At 40.1% G+C, this 27,865-nt stretch overlaps 3 protein-coding genes across 3 annotated transcripts in view; 1 reads left to right on the top strand and 2 right to left on the bottom strand.

Annotated features, from left to right (window-relative positions):
• Window positions 1-27,865, bottom strand: part of LOC145505605 (uncharacterized) — a 65,969-nt gene that overhangs the window by 4,023 nt on the left and 34,081 nt on the right. The window lies entirely within an intron of this gene.
• The window catches only part of LOC145505369 (uncharacterized), a 138,375-nt gene that overhangs the window by 102,434 nt on the left and 8,076 nt on the right, over window positions 1-27,865 (top strand). The window lies entirely within an intron of this gene.
• Window positions 26,097-27,865, bottom strand: part of LOC145505540 (uncharacterized) — a 50,963-nt gene continuing 49,194 nt past the window's right edge. Inside the window, exon 3 of the transcript XR_014053097.1 lies at window positions 26,097-26,754. The gene's annotated coding sequence lies outside the window, so the exon portion shown is untranslated. The remainder of the gene's footprint in view (window positions 26,755-27,865) is intronic.

Here is a 27,865-nt window from a genome sequence, read left to right as displayed (position 1 = left end):
TGGACCTGGGTTGAGGTTGAAAGAGAGGGAGAGAAGCAGTTTAGCTGTTTAGTTGTTTGCCTACCTGGTGGCTCAGATGGTAAACAATCTGCCTGCAATGCAGGGTACCTGGGTTCTATCTCTGGGTCAGGAAGATCTCCTGGAGAAGAGAATGGCAACCCACTCCAGTATTCCTGCCTGGATAATTCCATGGACAGAGGAGCCACAAAGAGTTGAAGTCATGAAGAGTTGGATACGACTAAGTGACCAACACTTCCACTACTACTAGGAAACTACTTTGGGGTTTGGGATCAAAGCCTCAGCTAATTGTAAAAGTCTGCATTTGCCCGGCTTGTATCCTATGCATCAACGTCCTCCGGGGAACTCATTGCCTGAGGATGGGAGAGGGTGGGAGTGGAGATAGGATTTAAGGGTCCTGGCTCCCCACTCATCCATCAATCACTGCTAACCTCTTCGAAAATAGAGTTTCCCTGTTTGTAATATGGAGATAACTCTATTTTACGAAGCTGCAAGAATTAGAAACAGTATATTAAGGTCTGGACAGTGAGCACATGACTATCATTTAAGTATGTAAAGACAATTATCAGGACAAATATGGCAGTAAATGGCAACTCATAGAATTAAAAACAATACCTCAGATATTATTTACCCATTGCAGATTTCAATGGAAAAAAGTCACTCTTATTCCACATACCACACTATGATTACATTAACTTTTCCATAGCTGCATAATATGTGGTTGTTACACAATAAACACAGTCACTCTTGTATTTGAGTTTACTCTTTTTTGTTTGTTTGTTTGTTTGTTTTGAGTTTACTCTTAAACTTTTGTCTGTCTGACAGAATTCCCCATAGCCATTAAAACCCTGTTCAAACTATGAAATCTTCCCTAATCAAATTCTGCTGTTGAAATATGGGTTAGCCTGGCATGCCGTACACACAGAATTTCTACAGTCACAATCACATTGTTCCAGACTTGTTTTCATTGTAAAATCCCCAATGCAAAGAATTATGCATTCTATAGTGATTGGTCCTTACATGAAGCCAATAGGCGATGGAGTATTATTCGGCACTGAAAAGAATTACTCAGCATGAAAGATGTGGAAGGATCTTAAAAGCATATTACTAAGTGAAAGAAGCCAATCTGAAAAGACTATATACTATACGAGTTCAACTATTTGACATTCTGGAAAAGACAAAACTGTTGAGACAGTAAAAAGATTAGTGGCTGCTAGTGGTTGAGGTGTTGGGGCAGCAATGAACAGGCAGAGCATGGAGAATTTTTAGAGCAGCAAAAATACTTCATACGGTACTATAATAATGCATCCACGTCATTATACATTTGTCCAAACACATGGAATGTATACCACCAAGAGTAAACTGTAATATAAACCATGGACTTCGGACGATTATCATGTATCAGTGTAGGTTCATCAGTTGTAGCAAATATGTCACTCTGGTGGGGGATGTTGATAATGGAGGAAGCTATGCATGAGTGATGAAGAGGATATATGAAAATCTGTGTACCTTCCCCCTCAGTTTTGCTGTAAACCTAAAACTGCTCTAAAAATTTTAAGTCAAGTTTTTAAAAATGTCACCCAATGAACAGTGAGCAAATGAGATCCTCAAATAAAATGCAAATGAGCTTTTAATGCTTTTTTATAATATGATAGTGTAGTGTCTACAACAGAGACCACAAACTAGCCACCACCAAAATGGACATGCCATCTAGATATATTTTGTTTAGTGAAATGTTATTTTAATAATTGAACTTTATGTATTATTTAAAATCAGTAGCTCATCCATGAAATTATGGATTACCAGCCTTGTATGTGTGCATGTTAGAAAGCTTTTGACTGCAAGTAAAAGACACTTCAACTCAAATTGGCTTAAAGTCAGGTATTTTCAAGGATTATATGATCCCATTCAGTAGGAAGTACCAAGCAATCCAGGTTGATTGTTTCGGTGCCTAACCACACCTTTGAGGTGGCAGGCTCTTTATCTCTCTGTTTGGCTATCTGAGTGTTGGCTTCATCTTCAGACTGCCAACAAGGAACAAAACATTACATCTAGATAGAGGTCATGTCCAGAAGAAGAAAAGAGATTTGTTCTTTCTGTGCCCCTTTTCAGGAGCAAAATAATCTTTCCCCAGAGGCTTCCAAGGATTTCCCCTGACACTTTGTAGGCCATTCCTGGGCCACATGCCTGCACCTGTGGCTTCCCTGGTGGCTCAGTGGTAAAGAATCCACCTGCCAGTGCAAGAGATGCAGGAGGCACGAGTTTGATCCCTGGGTCAGGAAGATCCCCTGGAGAAGGAAATGGCAACCCACTCCAGTATTCTTGCCTGGAGAATCCCATGGACAGAGGTGGCAGGAAGGCTGCAGTCCATGTGGTCACATAGAGTCAGACACAACTGAGCATGCATGCACACCTGTTGCTGCAACAATCATTGACTGAAAGGATAGACTGAGCTGTGATTAGCTTGGACTAATTATGTGGGAACTTGGGAAGAGATCAGCTAATGTATACTACAAGTTGAAAAAATCAAGAGCTCTGGCACTATCACAACCCTAGTTCCCACACAGTGACAAATGTCTATGGCTATTTCCATCCTTAGACTTAGGGAACGGTCCTCAATTCACCATGGGTCCTACCTGCCTGGACTTTGTAAGCATTTGAGTTTACTATACCTGGTTTATACTTTTTTATCTGGCAGCAGCTTCATGCTAAATTATGATATTTCACAGATATTTTAGCCTATGGATTCTGGAGACACATGATAAATGTCTACAGTGACATGATAGTGTTTTGTCCCACAATTTAGTGGTTTAAAACAATAAGCATTTATTATCTCACAGAGTTTCTGGGAGTCACGAACTTGCGAGTGGCCGAACTGGGTGTTTCCGGCTTAAGACGTCTTACGAAGCTGCAGTCCAGTTGGTGATGGGACTGCAGTTATCTGAAGGCCTGGCTGCACTAGAGAAATTGCTTCCCAGATCACTCACAGGCTGTTGGCTGAAGGGCTTAGTTCCTCAGCACATGGAATTCTCATCAGGCCATTCACAATAAGGCATTGGCTTCCACCGGGGCCAGTGATCCAAAAGAGCAAGAGCGTGACCAAGACAGAAATCACGAAGATTCTTATGACCTAATCTTACAACTGATACACTGTCAATTCTGCCATATCCTATTGCTCACAGAGTAAACTAACTGTGCTACGGTGCAGGAGGGGTGTGAGTTCCAGGGGGTGGGGACTTCAGGGGGGCACTCTTTGAGACTGGCTACTATAGTTGCATTCTGCAAAACTGTTCTATGCAGGAAATTTATATATATATTTTGGAATTTATAAAGTACTTATTTATTTGGCTGCATCACATCCTAGGTGCGGCACACGGACGGGATCTTTGTTACATTGTGCCAGATTGTTGCAGAGCCTGGACTGTCTAGTTGTGCCCACAGGCCGGGTTGTCCTGCAGCATGTAAGATCTTCATTACCCAACCAGGGTTCGAACCCGTGTACCCTGCATTGCAAGGCAGATTCCTAACCACTGGACCACCAGAGAAGTCCCAGACAGGGAATTTAGACAGATACTTACTTGCTGTGTGACTACATGAATTTTCCCAATGCTAAATATCTTGGAAGTGCATTGTCAATTAAACAATCACTTCAGTGAAACATAGGGTCAGCTGTAAGCAAAGGTGTCTTAATATCCCTAGAATTACATCTTCCACTCTACATTATAAGCTAACTCAGTCTTGTTTTTTATCTGTCTGCAAGGGGAAAAAAACCAAAAGATTTTATCAATGAATTCAGGGCTCCAAACTCCTAGTAAAAGACTCCCAAAGTGTACCAGCTGCCTGATAAGACTTAATGTATCAACCAGTGTGGAGATATTAACATTGTAACAGGGACAAAAGAATGCATGGAATGGACAAAGGATTATGGGCTTTCAGGCATCCCCTGAACTGAGTCCCAGGAGAGCAGGAATTTGGATAAGGAGGAAGCCTCCTGCAATTGTACCACATGTAAGGCTGTCCCTAAGATACTGATAAAGAAAAAGAAACATGAAACGAAAATAACCCTGGTTTAATTTGATGAGAGCACTTCTCAGTTGCCTCAGTGGTGAAGACTATGCCTGCCAAGCAGGAGACCACAACAGATTTGATCCCTGGGTTGGCAAGCTCCCCTGGAGAAGAAAATAACAATCCACTCCAGTATTCTTGCCTGGGAAATCCATGGACAGAGGGGCCTGGTGGGCTACAGTCCATGGAGTTGCAAAGAGGCAAACACAACTTAGTGACTGATCAACAACAGCAATAACAATTTGATGAGGAGATCACAAAACTTCTCAGTTAAATTGTATTCGCCACAACTCCCAGAATTTTGTAATACAGTGAAGTTTCTTGTCCAAGAAATTTAAGCTTCACACATTGCTGTTGCCTTCCTACACACCCTCAAACCAAAAACCCCAAAGCATTAAAAAGGCTCACACTCTTGCATAACACTGCTATAAGAACTAGAGACAAAATATGCTCGTGGAGCTGAAATCAGAAAGAATTTCTTTTCTCCCCCTTCCATAAAACAGTTACATTGTGAAGTACAGTTTGCCCTCATTTGGAGACTGAAAGATAACAGTTTTGAAACAGAGATTCATTGGCAGTATTTATAACTGAGTTGTGTAATAAACTCGGGGCATTAAAAATATGACGCTACTCTAGACTAGTCTTTATTTTTAGAAGGCTTAGAAAACCTCTATCCAGTGTTAAAAGTCTCTACATATGACGAAATGTTCTTTGCTATCCCATGGTCATTAGGAAAATGAAATACAGTCAGTCAGTCAACAAGAAAAACAATACTAGGCACACAGTATCAGTTGTGTTGGAGCTGACTCCTGGGCCCGAGCAAAGGCAACTTCATGGATGTTTCTGGGTTCCATCTAGGAACCTGAAATAAGAAATGTTAACTAACAAGGTTTTGTTCTGTAAAAGAACAGCTATTAATGTAATGCTTATGTCTTGTGGACTGTTTGTCTTCAGAAATGTTTTAGGTAAATTATTTCAGAGACTCAACAATAACTTTGAATAATATTAACCTTTGGAACTTAACTAGCTCAACAGGGCATAAAATAATGAAGGCAGAAAGAAGAAATCTGTTAAGAAATCAATCTCTTGAAGAGTTTTAAAATGCTCCAACGCTGGAAATCAACACAAAAATCTGAGCAATAGCATTAGTTTTAAGAATATAAATAATGACATAATTTTGGTTCTTGATTGTGATACATAATAGTGTTTGAAAGTTCTGATTTTATACTTCATAATTTTCTATATTCTTTTATTTTCAAAATATTTTTGATAAAGATTTACAAAGAAAGCACAGAGGGCACATTTAGTGGAATCCAAGTGAGCACTTAAAAATACATTATTTTTCATAATGAATTTTTCTCAAGTTGTTGGATGGATTTGTGCTGGGCTTATATAAGCTATTGAGTGAGGTACTGGATCTTATTCATTTCTGGATCCTCGTTACTTAGTATAAGCTTCTCAATAAATATTTTCACTGACCCTAGTCTCTTATCTAGTTCTCTTGATGGTTAGTTGTTTACCTTTGTGAGATGGTTGCCTAGAGTTAAATGCACAGAAGGCAGTGAAATGCAGAGTTTTTTCCCTGCAAGTTAAAAGAGTTTTTATGGAAAATGTTAATAAAAACAAAGAAACTGACTTTATTTAGAACATTTTATTTTGCTACAAATATGTATCTTCCCATTATATTTTCTTTTTCATGCCCTTAGATGATAGATTGGATTAGCAATTCTAGAGGGACTGTGACCAAATAATTTTTAAGCATCTGGAGATGAATTTGAAGCAATGACAATTTTTTTAAATGTTTTTGGTGATCAGAGTAAATCATATGCTTTGTTGCTCAGTTGTGTCCGACTCTTTGCAACTCCATGGACTGTAGCCCGCCAGGCTCCTCTGTCCATGGGGATTCTCCAGGAAGAATACTGGAGTCAGTTGCCATGCCCTCCTCCAGGGGATCTTTCCAACCCAGGGATCGAACCTAGGTCTCCCACATTGTAGGCAGATTCTTTACCATCTGAGCCACCAGGGAAGCCCATCATACAAGTGCAAAATCAATCATGGAACTCACACAACCACACTGTATCCCTCCTCCTATTTTGCAAATACTGGAGAATGCTGCGATTTCAGTTTTTATAAACTTCACTCTAGTCCACAGGTCTCATGAAGTTGCAGGATATTAAACAATCTTAAGAATGATACTGAATGAAAAAGAAGTTGTTCTATATAAATCAGCAAAAATGAACATATACAATGTTCAGGAAAAACAAGTAAATGGATCCAATATTTCAGGAAGTTATAAAGTTAAAAAAGAAATGTTATTAATAACATTGCTGTATTTAAAGAAGAAAGATATGGTATTAACGATGCTGCTGTAGATGGTCCCTGACTTATAGTGATTCAACTTAATGATTTTTTAACTTAATGGTAGTGCGATATGCATTCAGTAGAAATCATACTTCAGATTTTGAAGCTTGATCTTTTTTTCAGGCTAGCGTTACATGGTATAATCTCATGATACTTAGTAGGAGCAGCTGCCTTCACGATCACGACAGTAAACAACCAACATACGTTAATAACCATTCTGTCTCCACATAGCCATTCTGTTTTTGACTTTCAGTACAATATTCATATACATGAGCTAGTCAACACTTTATTATAAATTAAACTTTGTGTAGATGGTTTTGCCCAACTGTGGGCTAATGTAACTGTTCTGACCATGTTTAAGGTGAATGAGGCGAAGCTCTGATGTTCAGTAGGTTAGGTGTATTCAATGCATTTTCAACACACAATATATTCAACTTACATTTATCGGGATATAACCCCATGGTAAGTCGAGGAATCTCTGTTGGCAGTCGAGGAATATCTGTATTTCAAAGATAAACTCTTATTCTATAAACTTGACTATTCCTAAATCTAAGTGATTCCGTAGGAGTTGAGAATTTTTATGGTTGCTTACTTTAAAAACAGGGCTTCCCTGGTGGCTCAGTGGTAAAGAATCCGCCTACCTATGCAGGAGACTCAGGTTCGATCACTGGGTTGGGAAGATCCCCTGGAGAAGAAAATGGCAACGCACTCCAGTATTCTTGCCTGGAAAATTCCATGGACGGAGGAGCCTGGTGGGTTATGGTCCATGGGGTCACAAAGAGTTGGACATGACTGAGTGACTGACAACACTAATACTTACTTCAAGGACACTCCTTGGTGATGATTAAATTAATGCAATAACAACATAATACCTGGCATACAGTAGGTTCTGGATAAATGATGGCTATTAATATTATTGCCAAAATTATTGGTATTAAAAAATAAGTACAGAATAGGACATCTTAGGATCAGGGGAGGTGCAATGAAAAAGAACAGGGCTTTTCTGTACTACTTTGTTGACTTTGGCCCCAGATCAGGCCATCAGACTGTCTTCTGAGATCGAGGTAAGAAGGAAGTTTGGACGTGGTTTACAGAAGTCACGGGTTCACTAACAGTTAGACTCAGCCTGCCCAGGAGCCAGGTTAACATTAGGCACTCTGGTTTCAAGTGGTCAATGCTTAAGAGCAAGCACAGTAGTCTTCTTCCAAGCAAAAATACTGATCCATAAACCTAAATGTTACCTGAAAGAACTCCTACACTTCTCTATTTATTTTGCTGTAAAGAAAGACAAAACAGATTGCTGGTTTCTGGAAATTTTAAGGAGCTCACCCTAGGCTTCTGCGTGATTTCTTGACTAGTATAATAACAGGCCAAAGGAATTGGTTTCTGAAAGGTGGCGGAGTAGAAGAACGTGCGCTCATCTTCTCCTGTGAGAACTCCAAACTTACACCTCGCTGCTGAACAACTGTCGACAGGAGAATGTTGGATCCCGCCAAAAAAAGATACCCCACATCCAAGGGCAAAGGAGAAGCACCAACAAGACAATAGGAAAGGCGAAATTGCATTTAGAATCAAATGCCATACCTACCAGAGACGCCCGGAGGGCTCAAACAAAACCTTGTGTGCACCAGGAGACCCCACAGAGACTGAGTCAGACCTGCCTATGAGTGTTTGAGTGTCTCCTGCAAAGGTACAGGTCAGCAGTGGCCTGCCGCAGGGGCAGGGGCTCTGGATGCAGCAGACCTGGGTATGGCATAAGCCCTCATGAAGGAGGTCACCATTAATCCCACCATAGAACTACTAGAACTTACACAGGACTGGGGACACAGGCTCTTGGAGGGCACAAACAGAAACTTGTATGCACCAAGACCCAGAAGAAAGGAGCAGTGACCCCACAGGAGACTGACCCAGACTTGCCTGTGAGTGTCCAGGAGTCTCTGGCAGAGATATGGGTCAGCAGTGGCCTGCTGCAGGGTCAGGGGCACTGACTGAAGCAGTGCTTGCAGGGGACTTTTTGCAGGAGGTCACCAATATCTTCATTACCTCCACCATAGTTTGGCCTCAAGTCAAACAAGAGGGAGGGAACACAGCCCCACCCATCAACAGAATATTGGATTAAAGATTTACTGAACATGGTCCCGCCCATCAAAACAAGACCCAGTTTCTGCCTCAGTCAGTCTCTCCCATCAGGAAGCTTCTATAAGCCTCTTATCCTTAACCATCAGAGGGCAGACAGAATGAAAACCACAATCAAAGAAAACTAACCAATCTGATCTCACGGACCACAGCCTTGTCTAATTCAATGAAACTATGAGCCTTGCCGGGTAGGGCCATTCAAGATGGATGGGTCATGGTGGAGAGTTCTGACAAAATCTGGTCCTTTGGAGAAGGGAATGGCAAACCACTTCAGTATTCTTGCCTTGGGAACCCCATGAACAGTATGAAAAGGCAAAAAGATAGGACACTGAAAGATGAACTCCCCAGGTTGGTAGGTGCCCAATATGCTACTGGAGATCAGTGGAGAAATAACTCCAGAAAGAATGAAGAGATGGAGCCAAAACAACACCACCACCCAGTTGTGGATGTGACTGGTGATGGAAGCAAGGTCCGATGCTGTAAAGAACAATATTGCGTAAGAACCTGGAATGTTAGGTTCATGAATCAAGGTAAATTGGAGGTGGTCAAACAGGAGATGGCAAGAGTGAACATCAGCATTTTAGGAATCAGCAAACTAAAATGGACTGGAATGGGTGAATTTAACTCAGATAACCGTTATATCTACTACTGTGGACAAGAATCCCTTAGAAGAAATGGAGTAGCCCTCATAGTCAACAAAAGAGTCCGAAATGCAGTACTTGGATGCAATCTCAAAAATGACAGAATGATTTCTGTTCGTTTCCAAGGCAAACCATTCAATATCACAGTAATCTAAGTCTATGCCCCGACCAGTAACGCTGAAGAAGCTGAAGTTGAACGGTTCTATGAAGACTTACAAGACCTTCTAGAGCTAACACCCAAAAGAGATGTCCTTATCATTATAGGGGACTGGAATACAAAAGTAGGAAGTCAAGAGATACCTGGAGTAACAGGCAAATTTGGCCTTGGAGTACAAATTGAAGAAGGGCAAAGGCTAATAGACTTTTGCCAAGAGAATGCACTGGTCACAGCAAGCACCCTCTTCCAACAACACAAGAGAAGACTCTACACGTGGACATCACCACATGGTCAAGACCGAAATCAGATGGATTATATTCTTTGCAGCCAAAGAAGGAGAAGCTCTATACAGTCAGCAAAAACAAGACTGGAAGCTGACTGTGGCTCAGATCATGAACCCCTTATTGCAAAATTCAGACGTAAAATGAAGAAAGTAGGGAAAACCACTGGGCCATTCAGGTATGACCTAAATCAAATGCCTTATGATTATACAGTGGAAGTGAGAAACAGATTCAAGAGATTAGATCTGGTCGAGTGCCTAAAGAACTATGGACAGAGGTTCATAACATTGTACAGGAGGCAGGGATCAAGACCATCCCCAAGGAAAAGAAATGCAAAAAGGCAAAATGGTTGTCTGAGGAGGCCTTACAAATAGCTGTGAAGAGAAGAGAAGCTAAAGGCAAAGGAGAAAAGGGAAATATATACTCATTTGAATGCAGAGTTCCAAAGAGTAGTAAGAAGAGATAAGAAAGCCTTCCTCAGTGATCAAGGCAAAGAAATAGAGGAAAACAATAGATGGGAAAGACTAGAGATCTCTTCAAGAAAATTAGGGATACCAAGGGAAAATTTCATGCAAAGATGGGCACAATAAAGGACAGAAATGGTATGGACCTAACAGAAGCAGAAAATATTAAGAAGAGGTGGCAACAATACACAGAAGAATTACACATAAAATTATACACATGACCCAGATAACCACTATGGTGTGATCACTCACCTAGAGCCAGACATCCTGGAATGCGAAGTCAAGTGGGCCTTAGGAAGCATCACTACGAACAAAGCTGGTGGAGGTGATAGAATTCCAGTTGAGCTATTTCAAATCCTAAAAGATGATGCTGTGAAAGTGCTGCACTCAATATGCCAACAAACTTGGAAAACTCAGCAGTGGCCACAGGACTGGAAAATGTCAGTTTTTTTTCCAATCCCAAAGAAAGGCAATGCCAAAGAATGTTCAAACTACCACATAATTGCACTCATCTCACATGCTAGCAAAGTAATGCTCAAAATTCTCCAAGCCAGGCTTCAACAGTACACGAACCATGAACTTCCAGATGTTCAAACTGGATTTAGAAAAGGCAGAGGAACCAGAGATCAAATTGCCAACATCCACTGGATACGGAAAAAGCAAGAGAGTTCCAGAAAAACATCTACTTCTGCTTTATTGACTACATCAAAGCCTTTGGTTGTGTGGAACACAGCAAACTGTGGAAAATTCTACAAGAGATGGGAATACCAGAACATCTTACCTGCCTCCTGAGAAATCTGTATGCAGGTCAGGAAGCAACAGTTAGAATTGACGTGGGACAACAGACTGGTTCCAAATTGGGAAAGGAGTATGTCAAGGCTGTATTTCGTCACCCTGCTTATTTAACTTATATGCAGAGTACATCATGAGAAATGCTGGGCTGGATGAAGCACAAGCTGGAATCAAGATTGCCAGGATAAGTATCAACAACCTCAGATACACAGACGATACCACCCTTGTGGCAGAAAGTGAAGAACTAAAGAACCTCTTGATGAAAGTGAAAAGGAGAGTGAAAACTTTGGCTTAAAACTCAACATTCAGAAAACTAAGTTCATGGCATCCAGGCCCATCACTTCATGGCACATAGATGGGGAAACAATGGAAACAGTGAGAGATTTTATTTTGGGGGGCTCCAAAATCACTGCAGATGGTGACTGCAGCCATGAAATAAAAAGACGCTTTCTTCTTGGAAGAAAAGCTTTGTCCAACCTAGAGAGCGTATTAAAAAGCAGAGACATTACTTTACCAACAAATGTCCTTCTCATCAAAGCTATGGTTTTTCCAGTAGTCATGTATGGATGTGAGAGTTGGACTCTAAAGAAAGCTGAGCACCAAAGAATTGATGCCTTTGAACTATGGTGTTGGAGAAGACTCTTGAGAGTCCCCTGGACTGTAAGGAGATCCAACCAGTCCATCCTAAAGGAAATCAGTCCTTAGTATTCATTGGAAGGACTGATGCTGAAGCTGAAACTCCAATATTTTGGTCACCTGATGTGAAGAACGGACTCATTTGAAAAGACTCTGTTGCTGGGAAAGATTGAAGGCAGGAGGAGACAGGGACGACAGAGGATGAGATGGTTGGATGGGATCACTGACTCAGTGGACATAAGTTTGAGCAAGCTCCAGGTGTTGGTGATGGACAGAGAGGCCTGGCATGTTGCATGCCGTGGTGTCCATGGGGTGCGTCCATGGGGTGGCAAAGAGTCAGACACAGCTGAGTGACTGAACTAACTGACTGAAAGAAATTGAAAGAATTCCCTTTCCTCAAACTCTGGTGGATAATCTTCCTAGGCTCCCATGCAGGCTGTTCTTACCTTCTCCCTCCTTTCTCCAGGCCTTCTGCATCATAGCGACTCCATGAGAGGTATCTGTTGTTGTTATTTAGTCGCTAAGTTGTGCCTGACTCTTTTGTGAGCCCCATGGACTCCTCCGTCATGGGCTTGTCTAGGCAAGAATACTGGAGTGGGTTGCCATTTTCTCCTTTCCGGGTCTTTCCTACCAAGGGATCAAACCTCCATCTCCTGCACTGGCAAGCAGATTCTTTTCCACTTAGCCATCAGGGAAGCCCAAAGGTACCTGTGTTGTTGTTCAGTTGCTAAGTTGTGTCTGACTTTTTGACCCCCATGGACTGCAGCATACCAGGCTCCCCTGTCCTCCACTGTCCCCCAGCATTTGTTCAAGTTCATGTTCATTGAGTCAGTGATGCTATCTAACCATCTCATGCTCTGCTGCCCTGTTTTCCTTTTGCCAAGGTACCTGTATCCTTAGCCAATTTTTAATAGGTGACTTTTCCATCAGAAAAGGGTGGTATTACAATTAACGTGATCATTCAGTTGCATTTATTAATTTTTCTTAATGTCAGTAAACAAATTTTTATCATCTCTGTTACAAATCTCTAAATAAGGGGATGCTGTGTAGCCTGGTGGATAGCACACAGACTGTCAACCATAGGGCGTTATATCAAATTCTCCCCAGCCGTTTAACAACTCAGATCTTTGCTAGTTTCTCTTCGAGTTGCATCTGGAGGTGTCAGCACCACCTCAGAGTGATGTTGTGCAGGAATAAGAAAAATGCTGTGCTGGCTACTTCATGACCACTGAACAGATGGTACGTTTTCTGTTTTGTTTTTTCCCCCTTTTTCTAACCTCATCCTTTGTTCAATATTATTGAAGAACTAACCGTTTTTTCCTACCAAAGCATGTTGAGTCAAGATGCAGTTTTACAATCCAGACTAAAACAGAACAGTCAGGGAAGGCTGCTACACATCCTTGAGAACATGCTAACCTTTCAAAAAAAAACCAAAACCCTTACCCAGTGTGCATTTGTGGCTCTGAAATCTGGTAAATAATGTGTCGTTAATTAAAACCTCAGCTTCTTTGGGAAAGAACTGAACTTCCTTTGCCTTTTAAATTGGTAGACAAAGGAGTTCAGACCAAATTAAAGTGTTGGTAAGCCTTTGAAACATAAAACAAGTAAGATATTACCTCTAAGGACTAAATTATGCACTGATACTCTTTTGGGTTCTCACACAGGAATTTTAACTTTTTTTACTTTATTAAAAATCTAAGATATTTAGGCCATTAAATTTTATCTATGTAAGTTTGTTGTTCTTGTTTAATGAAGGTATCAGTGGTAGTCATTTCCCTCTTCCTCTTGAATTAGAATACCAGCTGTGGTGACTGTAACACTGTAGTCTGGGTTGATCCCTGGGGTTCCTTACCTACTGCTGTAGCCACAGCAAGGGTTTTTTTTTACCTTTCTTTCTGGAGCACATGTTTGTAAACCAAAGCTTGCTGACATTGAGTATCACCCAGGTTTTAGCTCTTGTCTTCACTATTATAGGGGCGCTACACCCAGGGTTGCCCTCTTTTCTCTACATCCTCAAAAATGCTGTTTTAATGGATTCTGTCTGATCTTCCTGAATCTTCTCTGGATCAGAATTAGCTTCTACTTTAATCTTCCCTTTAAATTCTCTTTACAGTTAAAGAAACTCCATGTGGCCTAGCCTGCGAACTTTGTCTTGGACTTTTTGTCCTTTGTTTACTTTCTTTGGCCACATTCCTTTTCATTGCTTTTGTTGTTGCTGATTTCTTCCCCCACTGTATCAAGTTCACTGATATTTCAGGCCTCTCATACTTGCTACTCCCTCTTCAAAGAATGCCCTTCTCTGGGTCTTCACAGAGCCACACTTCAACTCTTGGGTCTCAATCAGATACCACCTTTCCAGGTAGTCTCCAAATCTGCACCCTCTAGCTAAAAACTCATCATCACCCTTCCCCCAGGTCACTCGCCATCCCATTGAACTGTTCTCCTTCCTTCACAGCACCTACTGCTGTCTGAAGTGATCTTTGTCTTTAACTGTGTTTGTTGTCTGACTCCACACTCAGGAAGGTAAGCGCCATTAGGGCAGGAACCTGTCACTTCTGCTCTCCACAAAATCCCTGGTGTGTAGCACAGTTCCCATAGAGGCTTCATGAATAATTTCTTGAAGAAATAAGTGAATGAATCAATGACTGTCTTCATCCTCTTCTCCATCTACTTCAGTTCAGTTCAGTTCAGTCGCTCAGTCGTGTCTGACTCTTTGCGACCCCATGAAGTGCAGCACACCAGGCCTCTCTGTCCATCACCAACTCCCAGAGTCTACCCAAACCTATGTCCATCGAGTCGGTGATGCCATCCAACCATCTCATCCTCTGTCGTCCCCTTCTCCTCCTGCCCCCAATCCTACCCAGCATTAGGGTCTTTTCCAATGAGTCAACTCTTCGCATGAGGTGGCCAAAGTATTGGAGTTTCAGCTTCAACATCAGTCCTTCCAATGAACACCCAGGACTGATCTCCTTTAGGATGGATTGATTGGATCTCCTTGCAGTCCAAGGGACTCTCAAGAGTCTTCTCTAACACCACAGTTCAAAAGCATCAATTCTGCGGTGCTCAGCTTTCTTCACCGTCCAACTCTCACATCCATACATGACCACTGGAAAAACCGTAGCCTTGACTAGACAGACTTTTGTTGGCAAAGTAATGTCTCTGCTTTTAAATATGCTATCAAGGTTGGCCATAACCTTCCTTCCAAGGAGTAAGCGTCTTTTAATTTCATGGCTGCAATCACCATCAGCAGTGATTTTGGAGCCCCCCCAAAAAAGTCTGCCACTGTTTCCACTGTTTCCCCATCTATTTCCCATGAAGTGATGGGACCAGATGCCATGATCTTAGTTTTCTGAACGTTGAGCTTTAAGCCAACTTTTTCACTCTCCTCTTTCACTTTCATCAAGAGGCTCTTTAGTTCTTCTTCCCTTTCTGCCATAAGGGTGGTGTCATCCGTATATCTGAGGTTAATTGATATTTCTCCCGGCAATCTTGATTCCAGCTTGTGTTTCTTCCAGCCCAGTGTTTCTCATGATGTACTCTGCATATAAGTTAAATAAGCAGGGTGACAATATACAGCCTTGACGTACTCCTTTTCCTATTTGGAGCCACCTATTTAATCTCACCAATTAATCAAGGTCCGTTTTTTTCTCCTATAAATATCCTTCGAGACAACTCTAGCCCACAATGTCGTTTAAAACAGCAGTCCTCATTTTAAAAGTACGAGGCTACCTGTTATTAATAGAATTCCTCACGACTCTGCCCTAAGTTTCAGTGGCTAGTCCACTCCTCTGAATGATTAACCTGGATTTAGGTTAGAATCAATCAGTTTTGACCTCATTCAGTTCTGAGAGACATTTTGGTGAATAAGTGAGTGAGTGTGTGTGTGTGTGTGTGTGTGTGTGTGTTCGTGCGCATGCTTAGTCCCTTAGCCATGTTCGACTCTTTGCAATGCCATGGATGTAGCCACCCAGGCTCCTATGTCCATGGGATTTTCCAAGCAAGAATACTGGAGTGGGTTGCCATTTCCACCCCAGGGCATCTCCCCAACCCAGGGATTGAATCTGTATATCTTGCGTCTCCTGCATCGGCAGATGATTCTTTATCACTGGGCCATCTGGAGCTCAGGCATTAGCCCCAAAATATTGCTCAGTATTCTCAAGAGTGCCACCAGCCTCTTCGAGACAATACATTCTAGTGTAATCCCCCCCTTTTCATACCAGCCTGCTCCAGACAGTGAGGAGTCCAACCCAGACCCATTCCAGAATGGTTGTTAACTGATATCAAACCAAGTTAAACCCTATATGCAATAGATAAAAAGAAATAAATAAATTTGGTACTTCTTGCTTTCCCATATTCTTCATTTTGAGCACCGTCTGTAGCAGTGTACCTCCTGAGTGGGATTCCAGGACCTGCTTTCCTAGATCTGGCACTTTCCAGCTGTTCATACCTTCATACCCAGAAGGTGGCTTCGGGAATACAGCCTTAAGACTGCAGGCTCTCCTCTCTCTGCAAGTCTCCTATCACAAACACTGCCTTATGGACGGTGTGCGCCCCCTAAATCACTTCAGTAGTGTCTGACTCTTTGTGACCCCATGGACTGTAGCCCACCAGGCACCTCTGTCCATGGGATTCTCCAGGCAAGAATACTGAGTAGGTTGCCATGCCTTTCTCCAGGGTTATGGACAGTATCAGATCCTGAGTGTTTGCCAGCCATTGATTTGATACATTCCTTTGTGCTGGACTAAAAGAACCCTCAGGGCCTCTTCTCCACCTCCAGGAGTCTTAATTATAATAGCTTTTTAAGATAACCGTCCACTTCGGTGTGTCACCCACAGGAATGAGAGGAGAGGTTAAAATTCTAGACCAGGTAAGAGGTGAAGGAGAGTCAACAGGTTGAGACTGGTGCTTCTGATGAGGAGCTTGTTGAGCAGCTCACATTCTGCTGGGTCTGTGGCCAAGGACTTCTCCCAGCTCTCGAGAACTGAATGAAAAAGCGACTTGAGCACCGTTTTGGGGGCAAAAAAGTAAAATGATCCACTTGAGGCGTTAGATTTCCTATGGTGATTTCTAAACGTCTACATTCCCGATTGTTCTCTCAGCTTTTCAGCCATTTCCCCCCCGGAAGGCTCTCTTTGTCTCTTCCCACACCCGTTTCAGTGATAGTTTCTCTCCACGGCTTACTCAATCTGCATGCAGTTGCTCTCTCCCTGCCCCGTTTGTGTTTTCCTCATTCCCTTACCTGCTCTACCATTTAAAAAAAAAAAAAAAAAGATCCCTCTTTTGGAATCTGTTATGTGTATAATGGACATACCACCTCAAAAATATTCCCTTCAGGAATAGAATAGAGGGAAAAACAGGAGGAAAAATGCTCAAAGAAGCTTGGATCTGTTTCTCATCTTCGCTTGTGTGGCAAAGAGAAGGACAGAGTCCAGGCTCTCCCTCTCTACAAAAAACCTACTCACCCTGGAGGTCTGCTCATCTTCCTTGATGGATTGGAGCCTAATTGTCTGTCTCAAGTCATTAGGCTACTAGATTGTTAGTGTACCTTTTATTTATGCTCTTCTCTATTAATATTATCATTATTAATATCAACCATAAGAAAAACAATGAAATTACCTATATTCTTTGTTATTATAACCTCCTCTAATCTTTAATTAGGTCATTAACTTTTTGCTATCATGAAAAAGGGTAGTGTAAAATATCAATATATTAAAAGATGAAGAAAGCTATTGCATCTTTTAATTAGGCATTCAGTGGGTATTTTGACAAAGAGAAATAGAAGATTTTGTATAAAATTAATTGATTCAAGTATAACTTTTCACACAAATGAAATGAAATGTGTAATTTCAGCTTTTTGAATGAAAAAATTGAAGATTGAAAATGAAAAATTCAAACCTCTTTGAGGTTTGAATAATAAACTATGTGTGGTGTGATTGTAAGATTGCATCTCAACTTTTCTAGAAAGCATGAAAAAATGCAGCTGCATTTTTTACCACAGTAACATTACAATCACTTGGTCTGTTGAAATTACAAGTCAAGAAGAAGCCTCTTGTCTCTGCATATAGATGTGAACTCTGTGGAATGGCACTATATTTTTTCAAGCTATTGAAGATGGGCTCGTTGCTAAACAGTTACAGGTTACTATTTATTGAGGTTTAGTTAGTGTGATAAGAGGATCCAAGGGGGAATTTTCCAAGACAGTTGAGTTTTAAATACACAACGTGAACTTAGCTGGAAAGAAGCATAGACATAAAAAAACAGGAGCTAGTACAGTGTTCTAACAGCACAGTGGTGAAAGGTAGCAAGAAATGAATAGTGAATGCAAATGTGAACCAATTCAGCCCAGAGCACCAAAGCAGTACTCAGATTTCTCTAATTAAGGTTCAAATAAAAAGGTGGGGAATCACTTACTTTTTGGAAACATAATGACTATGAAAACATAAATAATTTCTGGTGGAGAAAAACCCATGAGCTCTCTTCTGACTTGTAGCTTAAAAGGCTGCTTTTTGTTTCGTGCCATTCGGATAATAACAGCTCCCATTACTTCATTCCTAGCAATGATAGTGAATTTAATATGCTATCTTATTTGATCTTGTTGAATGACAGACATTTTACATGAGGATACAGAAGTTTAGTGAAGTTAAGTAAGCTGTGCTGCAGCTTAGGAGGTGAAACCAGGACTCAAACCTAGGTCTTACCAGATGCCAGAGCACTTGCCCATCACTACTGCCCTGTGCTGCCCCTTGTATTGGCAGTTTGCAGGCAGTGAGAAGGACACAAGATTTTTTTCAACCTGCAAACAGATGTGTACAACACTTTTGTGAGCTCACTTGTGAAAAACTAAACCAAAGCAAAAATACGAGAGCATTAAGGTTTAAGAAAACCTAAACAAAGCCAGTGGAATTCACAGTCTGAGTTTTTGTCTCATTTTTTTGATAGGTAATGAAATATGGTTGAACTTGGGAGCCTCTCAGAAAAGTGGAGACATTCTTGGGAAGAAATATGCAAAACACGATAATCCTTTGGACTGTCGTTCTTATAAAATATAGCAGTCTCTTTCAGACAGCAACAACAATTAGTCATGACTTACACATTCTTCTTAAGATATATCAGAGTCCTTTTAAAGTTCCAAAATGTAATACTCAGCACAGAAATAGAGTAACAGATGTTATAACCAAATTAAGGGTTCTTCCCAGACATCTTTTATTGACATTAGAGTGGTACAGAGGCACACTAAAGCCTTTGAATAAAGTGCTACACTCTCAACCTGAGGATTTGGTAGAAAATAACTTCTGAAATTGATGTTTCAATTTCAACTGCTTGTGTAGGGGCTGAATTGCTTCAGCTGTGTCCGACTCTTTGCAACCCCATGGACTGAGGCCATCAGGCTCCCCTATACGTGGGATCCTCCAGGCAAGAATATTGGAGTGGGTTGCCATGACCCTCTCCAGGGGATCTTCCCAACCCAGGGATGGAACCCAGGTCTCTTAAATCTCCTGCATTGGCAGGCAGGATCTTGACTACTAGCACCACCTGGGAAGCCCTCAATTTCAATTATTCTATTCAAATTGATGCTTCTAACAAGTGGCTTTCTAGTTAATGAATATGTTTACAGATATTTTAATTCTTTCTTAATACCTTCTTTCTACTCTGTTCTCAAATTTATCACATTTCTGCAATAATTTGCCTATTGTCTCCCTCCCTCACTAGACTGTGAGCCATTGAAGTGCAGGCGCTGTGTGTAAACCTTCTTTGTATATCCAGGTCTTGATAATGCCTGGTAACAAGTAGGCACTGAAATTTTTACTTTTTGAAGCACATAACATAGAAGAGTTTTTCAACCTCAGCACTGTTGATACTTTGGGTCATATAATTCTTATTGGGGGGGTGGGTGCTGTAACATACATTGTAGGATCTATAACTGCACTCCTCACATCTACTCACTGGATGCCAGTGGTCCCCACCCACCTACCCAAAATATCTCCAAAAGTTTCCATATGTCTCCTGAGGGGGACGAGGAATCACCCGCAATTGAAAACCACTGACAGACAAGAATGCACACACATGCACAGATAGAAACATGATGCTTTTAATGTATTAATATATTTTTTCAAATTTCTTTGATTAGGCAACAAGTACACAGCATACAAGAATCTAAAGTATGAAAGGATATATAATAAAAGGTAAATTCCTCTCCCTCTTCCATCTCCCAGTCAGTTTTTTGTATATCATTCTAGACCTGAAATATCCAACAGATGCCACTAACTCGTGATTGTTGTGAACTTAAGCTGTGACTTGTTCTAACTGAGATGTGCTAAGTATAAAATTTGTGATGGATTTTGAAGACTAAAAAAGTGTAAAATATATCATTAATAATTGTTTTACATTTACATGTTAGAATGACAATATCTTGGATATACTATGTAAAATAAAATATATAATTAAAATTTATTTCACCTTTAATAAAGCCATTTTACTACAGCTACTAGGAAATTTTAAATTACATATGTGACTTACATTATATTTTTGTTGTATGGTACTTTCAAATAAACTTTCTATGGAGCTATAAACATGCAGATATGCATATATAACGATAAACTTTAACATGTATACATTGTTTTATTTTATACTTAGCATAAAAATTGCATATGGTACTTAGTAAATACTTAATAGATACTCACTGATTGAATCAATAAATAATTGAGTGATTATATGTATACATATACAATTGACCCTTGAACAACTAGGAGGTTAAGTCCAAAATCTGTGTGTATTTTATACTTGACCCTCCAAATATGCTTGCTATTCCGCTGAATCTGAGGTCCCACATCCCCTCATTCAACCAGCCTTAGATAGTGTAATACTGTAGTATTAACTGTTGAAAAAAATTCACATGTAAGTGGACTCAAACAATTTGAATCCATATCACATCCACATACTTCATTTTATTCGAATGATACAAATATTTTATTATGATCTTCATTTATTTCATCTGTAAAATGGGCATAACAACAATATTGTTGTGAAAATTAAGTATTTATATAAGAACTTAGAATAATACCCATCAGATTACTATAATCACATATCATTACCCTTCCCTTCTTTGTTATCATTATTGTTTTTGTTGTTACCATTTTTTTAAGTAACTTTTTTAAAGATGAGGAAACCAAATATCAGGGAGGATAATGCCCCTAGGTTACAAAGCTGGCAGCTTGGCTGGTCAAAGCAGGAACCTTGCGCTTTGACTTACAAATTCATGCACTCATCTCCATCTCATGATGCCTCATTATAGTCATTTAAAAACACACAAAAAGAAAGCATGTACTGCACAGATCCTGTTTTTAAATTCCATTACCTTGTATCCAGTATCCTTGCCTGGAGAATCCCATGGACAGAGTAGGCTGGTGGGCTATAGTCCACATGACTGAAGTGACTGATCTCCCAAACACGCACCTTATAAAAGGTACCAGCGCTTCCCAGATGGCACTAATGATAAACAATCTGCCTGCCAATGCAGGAGATGTAGGAGACATGGGTTCAATCCCTGTGTTGGCGAGATCCCCTGGAGAAGAAAATGACAACCCACTCCAGTATTCTTGGCTGGAAAATTCCATGGACAAAGGAGCCCCATGGGCTACAGTCCATTGGGCCACAAAGAGTCGGACACAACTAACTGACTGACACACACACATAAAAGGGACCAAGAATCTTAGAATATTGTCTACCTCCACTTCAGGATTAGGAAAGTACAAATCTGAAATATTTTGATATACCAGTAAGGATGTGCTCAAAAACTGGATATGCAGGAGCTTTGTGTACATTTCTGAAACTTTCAGGTAAATTTCCAGTAATTTCAATTATTTCAAAATATGAAGTCTAAAAAAATAGTAAAAACAATGAGGAAATTTTGTTTGGAATGTCAAAACACATATCTATGTAATTTATGGGTTAAAGAATTTATAGTGGAAGTTGATATTTAGAATTGAATGAAAGGAATTTACTTATCTAAATCTGTGGGATACAGCCATGATGGCAGTTGGAAGGAATTACAAAACTTTTAAAACTTATGTTAAAAATAGCATAAATATAATGGGACAAGTGGATATTATGTACCTCCAAATGTGATGCATTTAAGAAAGACATTATATCATCTTTTTAGTATTTTTGTCAAAAATATTTCAACTGCTTCTAATTGTGAGGAAGCAGTCAGACAAACTGAAATTGTGGACATTCTACAAAACACCTGGGCTAGATGCTTAAAAATGGTGGTCATGAAAGTCAAAGAAAAAAACCCAGAACCCACTTTTAGGTTAAAAAAAAGAAACAACACCTTTTTTTACCTAGAGTAAAAGAGGCTAGGGTAACCTATCACCTAAATGCAATGCTTGATCCTTGTTTGGGTCTTGAATTAAACAAACAAAAAGCTATAAACGTTATTCAGACAACTGGGGAAATTTGAATATAATATTACTACATAGTATTAAATTTCTTGATTGTGATAATGGTATTATGTTTGTGTGGAAGAGTATTTTTATTCTGTAAGGGTGACATATGACATGAGCAATGATATAGATAGAAAGATGATAGAACAGTGTGACAGATGTTAGCACTTGGACTAGAGGAGGAGTACTCTGATTTTTTTGTTTCTTTAGTGGCTTAGTCATGCCTGACTCTTGCGACCCCATAGATTATAGCCCACAAGGCTCCTCTGTCCATGGGATTTTCCAGGCAAGAATACTGAAGTTGGTTGCCATTTCCTTCTCCAGGGGATCTTCCAGGCTCAGGAATCGAACCTTCATCTCCTGCACCGCAGGTGAATTCGTTACCACTGAACCACCTGGGAAGCCCTGATGTGCTGTGCTGTGCTTAGTTGTTCAGTCATGTCTGACTCTTTGCAACCCCATAGACTAGCCCACCAGGCTCCTCTGTCCATGGGATTCTACAGGCAAGAATACTGGAGTGGGTGGCCACGCCCTCCTCCAGGGGATCTTCCCAACCCAGGGATCAAACCCAGGTCTCGTTGCAGGCAGATTCTTTACCGTCTGAGCCACAAGGGATGGTCCAAAGCCCTACGAGTTGAGTGTTAGTTATATTGTGAGGTTTTTATTGTTTTTATTGTTTTTTATTTTCTCATTATCTCAAGCTTTAAAATTTAACAAACATTTGTTAAGCTCTATGTGCTGAGAGCATAAAGATAAATAAACAAGGCTCTCTTCCCCAAGAAATCCTAGTTTTGTGGAAGAGTTAACATGATCATTGCTGCAGTACCTGCTGATAGTATAGATGCTAAAAAAAAAATACACAAAATAAGGAGGAAATTTTGTTAACAAAAGTTATTATTGCTATAAAAGCTCAAAAATAAAGAAAAACTTAGAAAATTAAATTCTTCTATGGCATCACCCAGAGATAATTTTGTCAACATTTTGCTGATTGATTTCCTTTCAATGCTCTTACTGTGCATTTCCCGTTCTTCTTTCTCACTGTCACTCTCACGCTCTCTCTTTCCAGTGGAGAATGGAAATACTAAATTGAAGTCACATTGTATTTTCAGTTTTGTTCTCTGACTCCTCCACTCACTATATCATTGTAGAATCTTTTCCATGACATTATATTTTTTTGAAATGTCCATTTTAATGGCTTCACAGTATTCAATTACATTGTTGAAGATTTTGACCATTTCCAAATATTGTCTATTGTAAATAGTTATAATTAGGAAATGATTCAGAGAAAAAGTGTCTAAATGTCAAAGGAAAATGCTACTGTTAGTTTGAAAATGGGTAATTTTTAAAAAAAATAAATTTATTTATTTTAGTTGGGGGCTAATTACTTTACATTATTGTAGTGGTTTTTGCTCTACATTGACATGAATCAGCCATGGGTTTACATGTGTTCCCCATCCTGAACCCCCCTCCCACCTCCCTCCCCATCCCATCCCTCTGGGTCATCCCATTGCCCCAGCCCTGGGCATTTGTCTCATGCATCGAACCTGGAATGGTGTTCTGTTTCACATATGATAATATACATGTTTCAATGCTATTCTCCCAGAACATCCCACCCTCACCTTCTCCCTCAGAGTCCATAAGACTGTTCTATGCATCTGTGTCTCTTATTCTGTCTCGAATATAGGGTTATCATTACCATCTTTCAAATTCCGTATATATGCATTAGTATACTGTATTGGTGGTTTTTTTTCTGGCTTACTTCACTCTGTATAATGGGCTCCAGTTTTATCCATCTCAGTAGAACTGATTCAAATGTATTCTTTTTAATAGCTGAGTAATACTCCATTGTGTATATGTACCACAGCTTCCTTATCCATTCGTCTGCTGATGGACATCTAGGTTGCTTCCATGTCCTGGCTATTGTAAACAGTGCTGCGATGAACATTGGGGTACACGCGTCCCTTTCAATTCTGGTTTCCTCAGTGTGTATGCCCAGCGGTGGGATTGCTGGGTCACATGGCAGTTCTATTCCCAGTTTTTTAAGGAATCTCCACACTGTTCTCCATAGTGGCTGTACTAGTTTGCATTCCCACCAACAGTGTAAGGGGTTTCCCGAAAATGGGTAAATTTTTATATACTCCTTTCATTTATAATGTAGCATGTAACCCTTATCTAATTTTCCAGTTTATAATCCTTATCTAATTTTCTAGTTTATAATACTGCTATATTCATTTCAGTTCAGTCGCTCAGTTGTGTCCGACTCTTTGCAACCCCACGGACTGCAGCACGCCAGACCTCCCTGTCCATCACCAAATCCTGGAGCTTGCTCAAACTCATGTCCATTGAGTTGGTGACGCCACCCAACCATCTTATCCTCTGTCATCCCCTTCTCCTCCTGCCTTCAATCTTTCCCAGCATCAGGGTCTTTTCCAATGAGTCAGTTCTTTGCATCAGGTGGCCAAAGTATTGGACCTTCAGCTTCAGCACCAGTCCTTCCAATGAATATTCAGGACTGATTTCCTTTAGGATGGACTGGTTGGATCTCCTTGCAGTGCAAGGGACTCTCAAGCACCTTCTCCAACACCACAGTTCAAAAGCATCAATTCTTCAGCACTCAGCTTTCTTTATAGTCCAACTCTCACATCCATACATGACTACTGGAAAAACCAAAGCTTTTGACTAGATGGACTTTTGCTGGCAAAGTAATGTCTCTGCTTTTTAATATGCTGTCTAGGTTGGTCATAACTTTTCTTCCAAGGAGCAAGCATCTTTTAATTTCATGGCTGCAGTCACCGTATGCAGTGATTTTGAAGCCCCCAAAATTAAAGTCACTGTTTCCATTGTTTCCCCTATATTATCTACTAGTGGCATTTTATACTGAAATAACAATTTAACTTATGTAAGCTTATATATTAATATTGGGGTTTCCCTGGTGGCTTAAACAGTGAGGAATCTGCCTGTAATGTGGGAGGCTCTCTGGATCAGGAAGATCCCCTGAAGAAGGAAATGGCAACCCACTGCACTACTCGTGCCTGAAGAATTCCATGGACAGGAGCCTGGCAGGCCACAGTCCATGGGGTCACAAAGAGGGAACACAAGTGAGCGACTAACATTTTTATCTTTTTACATATTAACATGAAATATTTGTTAAAAAATATAGTTCTCCACTTGATTTTTCAACTCCCAAAAGGAAATTTTAATGTAACAATGCATTTCAAGGGAAACATTTTGTATTATTAAAAATAATTTGCTGCATTTAAAAATTTTCTCCCTCTAACCTTTACCCCTCAAACTTCTCTACTATGGGTTTTATCCATTTAAATGAAAATGTCTTGTGGATTTATGTAAGCTTATTTGAAAAATAAACTACCTGAAAGATTTAACAGTTAAAGGTAAATTCACCCATCCTTTTGGGAAAAAGATGTAGTGTTGTTTGGAAAAGTTTAGAGAGGGAAGCCACGCTTATGCACCATTCACGGGGAGTAACAACAGAAGAAACTTTCTTATAGGATGATATAGCAATACCCATTAAAAATTTAAATATGTATAATCATGTTGCTGGAGCTTCCCCGGTGGCTCATGGGTAAAGAATCCACCTGTCAATGCAGATGTGGCAAGAGTCACAGGTTTGGTCCCTGGGTCAGGAAGATCCCCTGGAGAAGGGATTGGCAGTCCACTCCAGTATTCTTGCCTGGAAAATCCCATTGACAGAGGAGCCTGGCGGTCTACAGTCTGTGGGGTCACAGATATTCAGACAGGACTTGGCAACTGAACAACAACAACAATAGCCTTGTTGCTGTGGGCTGAAAGTTTATCTTCAATCATTTATATACTGAAACCCTAACCCTCAAAGGTGATGTTATTAGTAGGGGGGGGTCTTTCGGGGTTGGTGAGGTTGTGAAAATGGAGCCCTCCTGGACAGAATAAGTGTGTTTATATCGAGTTGGCCAAGAAATTCGTTCGAGTTTTTTCCATAAAAAAGAAATCTCACTGAGCTCCCAGCCCCTTGTGCTACAGCAGGATACAGTGAGTTCTGCAGTCAGAGAGAGTTGTCACGCTGATCTTGGACTTCTAGCCTCCAGAACTGTAATAAATTTCTGCTGTTTATAAGCCACCCAGTCTGTAGTATTTTATTATAGCATCCTGAACAAAGTAAGATACATGTTCTTATTCTTAAGATTTTCAAAATGCATACAGCAAACTTTTAATTGTCCTCAGGAGGCAAAGAATAAATGGATAATGAAAACATTAAATTCCACTGATTTACACACAAGCTTCGGTTCCCCACATCATTAAAGATTTTACTAAATCTTCTAAGAAATGGCAAAATGATGGATCACAGTGTGATCTTCTGCTTTACTCTAGCCCCAAACTGCTCTTAATAGACATGCTGATTAGTGAAATGGCTAAATAGTTAGCAGCAGTGAGACATAGTAGAAACAAAATGCTTGCATAATCCCCTAAAAGGACAATCAGTCACTAAATAATTAAGGTTGACTATGCAGTAGATGTAAATTATGCTTAACAAATCCCTTCTGCTCAGCCCTTTCATTATATCGTGCAAAATGGATTGTATGGAGGAAGTCTTTCCATAAATGGTTCATGGTGGAGGAGGTGCTAGAGTTTCAATGGGGATTCTAAATTAATTAAATGATCTAAATACAGAGAAGAGAAAAAAGATAATTAACAAGATACCAAGTGGCTGGCCAGTACTGAAGTCTCTAATCCTCTTGAGAGACTCCCTTTATGTTATCTTGAGTCCTGTAGAGAAATGGTAACAAATCAAATTGACTAGCTACATTCACAGAACACATTTATAATCATGTAAGTGTCCTTAGGTGAAGTAAATCAAAGCTTTTTACCTCACAGAGTCACAACTCACTATTTTCTTAATGAGCAGGACTTTCTATTGGATATTTTCAGCTAGTCCTCCCATTTTGAATCTCTGAAGACATGAAATGTGTATTTTAGCCTGCTAACAATTTCCTGGGCTTCCCTGGTGGCTCAGTGGTAAACTATCCACCTGCCAGTGCAGGAGACACAGGTTTGATCCCTAGGTCGGGAAGATCCCCTGGAGAAGGGAATGGAAACCCACTCCAGTATTCTTGCCTGGAAAATCTCATGGGCAGAAGAACCAGGCAAGCTATATAGCCCATGGGATCACAAAGACTCAGACATAACCAGCGATTAAACAACAACAGTTACCTGCTACACTTCCTAAAATTTTTACCTTAAATATATCCAAAATATTACATATGTGTGTGTGTGTGTGTGTGTGAGAGAGAGAGAGAGAGAGAAAGAGGAAAATTGTGACAGTCCAGGAGTGGGCCAGGAAATTGGAAAAGTAAACTTACCTCAACTTCTAAGGTCTGTTTCCTCTAACATATGATGGTTGTTTATGTTCAAAATCCTAAAGTTTACGAGAAGAAATCAACATTGTCCTTTTGATGTTACTTTTTATATCAAGATTCATGTCTCTTATGTTTAAATCCAATTGCCAAGTTAGATGAAATTTATTTTATAGATACCATAGTGTCTGAAAGCATTTCATCTTCTCATTAAATTATTATGTATTTTAATTTATAATTGTAGTTGTTATTTTTAAATCAAATTCCTTGATGTAAAGTGTTACATACTTTTGGAGTATAATATTTTTCTTAGAAGTCAATCATTGCTATATTATCTTTCCTTTTCCTTTAGCAGACTCAACTTAAAAATTCAACAAAATTTATTGACAGCCAGCTACTCATCTTGCCTAGAGTAGGGACAGCTTCACGTAGTTCAGTTCTAGAAACCCCTCTATAAAGTGGAAATTCCTCTGTGATGACCTGGAGGGGTGGGATGAAGTGGGATGAAAGGCAGGCTCATGAGG

Source organism: Giraffa tippelskirchi, chromosome 1, assembly GCF_054371585.1.
Source record: "Giraffa tippelskirchi isolate mGirTip1 chromosome 1, T2T-mGirTip1v1.2.pri, whole genome shotgun sequence".
NCBI lineage: Eukaryota > Metazoa > Chordata > Mammalia > Artiodactyla > Giraffidae > Giraffa > Giraffa tippelskirchi.
The sequence above is the reverse complement of the archived record's forward strand: the minus strand, read 5'-3'. Positions and strand labels throughout refer to the sequence as shown.